This window comes from Amblyomma americanum, chromosome 1, assembly GCF_052857255.1.
Source record: "Amblyomma americanum isolate KBUSLIRL-KWMA chromosome 1, ASM5285725v1, whole genome shotgun sequence".
Taxonomy (NCBI): Eukaryota; Metazoa; Arthropoda; class Arachnida; order Ixodida; family Ixodidae; genus Amblyomma; species Amblyomma americanum.
The window spans coordinates 96,503,961-96,510,346 of NC_135497.1; the positions used below are offsets into that span (position 1 = coordinate 96,503,961).

The 6,386-nt window shown below is 54.0% G+C and overlaps 1 pseudogene; it reads right to left on the reverse strand.

Annotated features, from left to right (window-relative positions):
• Positions 1 to 2,606: 2,606 nt before the first annotated feature.
• On the reverse strand, positions 2,607 to 6,163 carry LOC144112704 (uncharacterized; annotated as a pseudogene).
• Positions 6,164 to 6,386: the final 223 nt, after the last annotated feature.

The window sequence follows — 6,386 nt, forward strand, 5'->3', positions numbered from 1 at the left end:
TTATTTGGGTCAGAGCCTTGTTTCTCAAACTGTAAAGGTACATAATTAATCTCAATAAGCTCAACTGCGCTGCCGGATATTGCAGAGCCGTCGGGAATGCAACACAACCATGGTTGTTGGAATGAGTTATGAGGCCAACCTGAAAGCAATTGAAACGAAATGCAGCAGTAGTGGCGTCAAGGCTTTCAATGTGTTGAAATCCGCAGAGAAGCAGACGTTAGAATGGCATCGCGGTCAGTGCGCGTCTGCTATACGGCCGGGCTGGCGCGAACGCATCGGGCATGGAGGAAGGCTCAGGGCCGCCAGGGCCAGTCTCGAGGGGGGCGCGTGCGCTCTCCCTTCGAGAGACCGGCCGTGACTGAGCGTCCGGTTAACGCGGCGAGTGCCACGAGGCGGCGCTGGCGACGTGGTCGCTGGTGGCGCCGCCATACCAGCGCACGGAGCCCATATCGGACCACGAGTGACGTCACGCACCGCGCAGCTGGCCACCGGCGACTCCGTCGCCTGGATCCATCCGTTTGTTTCTCTCTCTCTCTCGTTCCCTAGTCCATACTGCGCATGCGCCACGAGTAGAACCGAGCCACAGGTGTACCGCCGCTGCGCAGCGCCGCACCTTTCCTCAAAATCCAACTTTCAGTTTTCAGTTTTCTCTTTCCTCTTTCCCTCCCTCCTTTATCTCTTTCTTTACGACGCGGTTCAGTTGTCCACCGTAATATGCGAGACGGTTACTTTGCCATTTCCTTTCCTCAAAATCAAACAAAACAAGGGATCCGACGGCGTTCATAGCGTTCATTGACGTTGACAACGCATTTTCACGAAAAGAAAGGCGCACAACCGGCTCCTTGGGTCAGTGCAAATCGCAATATTGCTTTCGCTTTGTATATCCTGGATTAGCTGGGCTAATACACATTATTGAATGGATTTCCCAGACTCTCTGTCTACTGATGTCAGACCGGTGCATCATAGCTTAGCGTTACTAGGGAAGGCACCGCCACTCCGCTACGGCACCATCGCTACGGTACCACTACTTTCCTGTCTTCTTTCACTGCCTCTTTTACCCTTCCCTTGCGGCACGATTCGGGTGTGCACCGAGATAGGTTAGACAGTTACTGCGCCATTTCCTTTCCTCAAAAACCAATTTTCAATCTCAAAGTGAACGCAATACGGTCGATTTACGTGGCTGCCGCCACACTAATCGCATATCAGCCGGAATGCTGGTTTGCGGATTAACTGAATTCTAATAAATATTTCATGCAATGCTTTAAGTGCACTGCCAATAAGGAAAGCAACAACGGCCTTTACAAAGCTGCAATAAATGCCTAACCTAATTATGACAAGCAAAGCCTTCACTAATCCCAGCGCTAAATACGAATAGATATTGTAGTATGCGTTGAGGCCACTGGCTCCGATTGAGAGCGGTTTGCTCTTGCTTCCTCTGCGATATGTTGTACATTACTGGTTTCAGCTGTTAGACGCGTACAAGAATCCAACGTGAACTCAGCGCGCACCCCATTCCGCGATACGAACAACGTTATTACACCCCCTAGAAAGAAGTTAAGTGGATTAGCTGGTTTTTCTCTCCAAGCCACTGAGCGGTGCGGACGTGTCCACGAACGCTCCGGCTTTGCAGCCGTTTTCGGCGCTACGCGCCATCGCGATTGACTCGTGTGCTACATCGCCAGATTCGACAAGGTGAGCCGCATCGACCGACGCGAAATTTTTCCGGGTGGGACACCATCTGGCCGAATTTCGGGCATTTCTGACTTCAACGCGTGCGAGGACGGGTTAGGCGTAACCCCGACATCGGACGCCGGAGGCCCGCCATCGTGCTCGCGGGCCCCACAACTGCTGCCATGGAGGTATACGCCGTGGAAGGCGAGACGATCACCCCCGCAGCCCTCTCCGAGGAAGGATGGGGTACATCAGCGGAAAATATGAAGGAGCACGCCAAACCAGGATCCGGGAAAGAGCGGAGCAGCTTGGCCTAACGCAGCAGCACGCCGGATCGACCAACGCCGGACGCGCCCGAAACACAGGCAAGTCCTCAGTAGTGACCGATCATAAAAAGTCGTCAACGAGACGTAGGAGGCCACCACTCCCACGCCTACCGGAATATGACCGCAAGGTCGTAGTCAGGCCGAAGAACTTAAACCTCCGCACAACTACCCCGGGGCGGTTGCTCAAAGCGATCTGCCAGCAGCTCAACCTCCCGCCTCAAGAAATCTTCACGAGCGACAGGTTGCGGATCAACCCATACAACAACACCTTCACGGTCAGCACTCCCGTGAAAGAACGAGCAGACGTCTACCGGAGCATGCCAGGATTCGCAATGAACAACGAAGACTACCCAGTAATGGCGTACTTCCCCACGCCAGAGCGATCCGTGAGAGCAGTGATTTACGGAGCCCTCGACAACGAGACGCCGGATGAAATTCTTCATTACTGCATCAATGAAAAGCCACAACTCCCCATCGTAAACGCACGCCGCAAGGGGCGCTCCAGAGCGGTCGTCATCACCTTCGAGGGCACCAAACCGCCGAAGGAAATGATTTTCCAAGCAGGCCTTTTCACCTGCTATCCGTATAAAGAACGGGTAGAAACATGTCTCAACTGTCGCAGGGTCGGGCACCGAGCCGATGTGGGCTGCAGACCGAAAAGCCAACGTGGCCGTCGCTGCCGGGAGGAGCACGGCCGCCACCGGAGGAAGGCGAGTCCCCCAGCTGCGAGGTAAAATGCATCATTTTCGAGGGTGCGCACGCTACGGGAATCCGCAACTGCAAGCACCGTTTCGTCGAGAAATCGAAGAAACTCTAGGCCAAGAAGCCACCGACCGGAAATCGGTACCCCCTGCTCTCGTCGGAAGACGACAACTCCGGACGACGCTCGAGATCCGGACAATGGTCTTCGAGCCGGCGCCGCAGCGAAAGTCAGTCGAGGGACAGGTCTACCTCCTGCCCGTTCCTGGACGACCGCGGATCAAGCATCCCGAGAAGCAAGAGCAGCGAGTGCAAGAAACCTCCCCTCTCAGGAAGCAGCAGCACCACCCAGAACGCCGACAAACAGGTGAGCTGGGTGGACATTGTCTCCCAAGCGGACACTAGGGCGCGCGCGTCTCTGGAACAAAATAGAAAGCTAAAAGAAGAGAATGCTTCACTCCGTAGGCGTCTAGACGAGCTTGAAAAACTCGTCAAAGCTGGTCCCAATCATATACCCCTCAACAAACCGGTAAGCGCGCGACCGGCTCAACCTACTCCGACCCATATCGTAACCGAGGATGCGATGGATACGGACGCTAACCGCGGAACGCTAAAGAGACAGGCGTCGAAGGACATAGATGCTAACGCGAAGAGAGTAGCTGAGGCATCTCCAGAGGGTGAGCCGCAGCCCAAACCAAAAACCACCGTCACCTCTAAAGGCACTGCGCGCATAAACGAGAGCTTAGACAAACTTGAAAAAGACAACCAGGAAACCAAACACAATCTCTCACTAGTCGGACAGAACCCTCCAACAAATCCTACAACGCCTAACAGCACTAGACCGCCTCGCGGCTCTAGAAGCTACCGTGAAAATGCTCGTGCAGCAACTGCCACGAAGCCCCCCTCAAACAACTCAGAAAATTAAGATCTGGCAGTGGAACTGCAGGGGCTACAAAAACAAACGCGGCAACCTATACGCACGAGGAGTGATCACAATTGCATTAAAAAAAGTTTGTGCATATTTTTTTTTTTTAAATTCCGCTAATCATGATTATGTACACGGGTCAGACAGTGGACTTAATTCTGTTGGGACATGACTGGTTATATGAAATCCTTTACATCTGGCTACGAAGCAAAGTAGCTCAGCGCCACTGTGATTTGCATTAAAGGAGTCCTAGAACTGAAATGCTTCACTTGTCACAACTCCGATTCAAATGCAAGCAGTTGAAGATTTGGGGGGGGGGGGGGGAAGGCGACTCCCCCCTGTTCCGGGGTCCCTGGTTTTGTGCCAGGTTGCGATGCCGGCCACAATTAAGTCGGGCAGCGAAAAGGTGTCTCGCTTCCGCGCGCCTGCCTAATAATAATAATAATTGGTTTTGGGGGAAGGGAAATGGCGCAGTATCTGTCTCATATATCGTTGGACACCGGAACCGCGCCGTAAGGGAAGGGATAAAGGAGAGAGTGAAAGAAGAAAGACGTGCCGTAGTGGAAAGCTTCGGAATAATTTCGACCACCTGGGGATCTTTAACGTGCACTGACATCGCACAGCACACGGGCGCCTTAGCTAATAATAATTGTTTTTTTGTGGAAAGTAAATGGCGCAGTATCGCGCCGTAAGGGAAGGGACAAAGGAGGGAGTGAAAGAAGAAAGGGGCGCCGTAGTGGAGGGCTCCGGAATAATTTCGACCACCTGGGGATCTTTAACGTGCACTGACATGGTGGTGGTGAAAACTTTTAATTGCTGCAATAGAGTTGGGGAGCCACAGAGTGGCCCCGCTACATGGTCGGCGTCCATAGTCCGGGACATCGCATGACAATGCCCCGTCTCTCGCCCGTTTCACCAGAGCCCTTTGGGACTCAAGCGAGGAGCAGTTGAGGAGGGCAGTCTCCCATGCCTCTCTGGAAGGGGTATGGGAAAGGGGGAGGTGGGGATTTTGAGTACATGCCCACACCATGTGGAAGATATCACAGATCTCCCCACAGTGCGGGCATCGCCCATCCGTGTTAGGATAGTAATGCTTTAAGATTGCAGTACAGAGCAGAGTACCTGTCTGCAGGCGCCTTAAAGTTCGCTTCTCCGCCTTACTCAGCCCCTTGGCAGGGGCCGGGAAAAGGCGGTGGTTGTCGCTATAATGCGTTATTATTTCCCTGAATCGCAGCAGCGGCTGGTTAGTCTCCGAGCCAGAAGAGCTGGGATGAGGAGCCCGGTAAATAAGCGCTCGGGCAGCCGCGTCAGCGGCCTCATTACCCCGTACGCCCTGATGGCAAGGAGCCCAAATGATTCTTTTCGGTGTTGTATCAGTGGCAGTCCGTCTTAGAATGCAAGCAGCTAAGGTGGAGATCTCCCCAGCCAAGTAATGATCACATGCTTTTCGGGAGTCCGTAATGATGATTCTCGAATTGGCGTGGGCGGCAGCAATAAGCGCTATCGCTACTTCCTCGGCTCGCATTGAATTCGGGGCTCGAAAAGCGAGTCTATCGACGTGCATTTCCTGGTGAACAACAGCGGCCGTGTAAAATCCCGTGGGCGACGGCCCTGCTACGTCTACATAATATACACCGGGTCGGGAGCCGTGTTGTCTCTCAAGAGCCCGAGCCCGCGCTTGTCGTCTGTTTTCGTGCATGTCAGTGTCCATGTTACGGTCCAGCGGGGAGACCCAGAGCATATGGCGCCACAGTTCCGGGATACGCTCCGTCTCCTCTGGAGTGCAGTCGTGTTGGATGTGTAAGCGGTTTAGCAGGCGGCGCCCAGGGGCCGTCTGCATGAGCCGCGTGTATTGGTTCACGAGGTGGGCCTCCCGCAGCTCCTGGTAGGAGTTTAGCACCCCCGATGCCTTCAGTTTGGCATTAGAGGTAGCCACCGGGAGATCCAGGGCTCGCTTAGTTGCCTTGCGGATGATGGCGTCTATTCGCGCCTCGTCTTTCTTAGTAGTGCGGAGATATGGCACGGCGTAGAGGATCCGGCTAGTCACGAAGGCATAGACGAGCCGAAGCGCGTCCCTGCCCCGCAGACCGCCCCGCTTGTTGGAAACGCGGCGGATCATACGCCCTACCTATTCGCCTACTCTCTTGAGTTTCACAATGGTGGAGTCCGGTCTGAGCCTGTGGTGAATGAAAAGGCCCAGAATACGGAGCTCCTCCACCTCTCTAATAGGACCTCCTGACAGAGAGATGTGAATTGCTGTCCTATCCTTTGGGTTCGCTCTGACATGCAGAAGCTCTGATTTCGCTGGAGCACATTGGGGCCCACAGTCCATAGCATACGCATCGACTATAGAAGCGGCCTGCTGAAGGCGGGCCTCCATGTCCCCACGGCTCCCCTCAGTGGTCCAAATTGTAATGTAATCTGCATATAAGGCGTGTTGAATGCCTTCCACCCGGGCCAGTTGGCTTGGGAGGCGCATCATAGCTATGTTGAACAGGAGCGGTGATAACACCGCTCCCTGAGGGGTACCCCGTGTTACCATCATGTAAGGGCCGTATTCCTCGCCCTCAATCCGAAGGAAGGCCTGGCGATTAGTCAAGAAATCTCTTACATACGCGTAGGCCCTAGCCCCACAATCGGTAGAACTCAAGTTGGCCAGGATGCTTCCGTGTTTAACATTGTCGAAAGCCCCTTTCAGGTCAAGGGCGAGGATGGCTTTGTCATTGTGTTGCATAGTTGTGGGTCGTATTACATCCCTGTGCAGC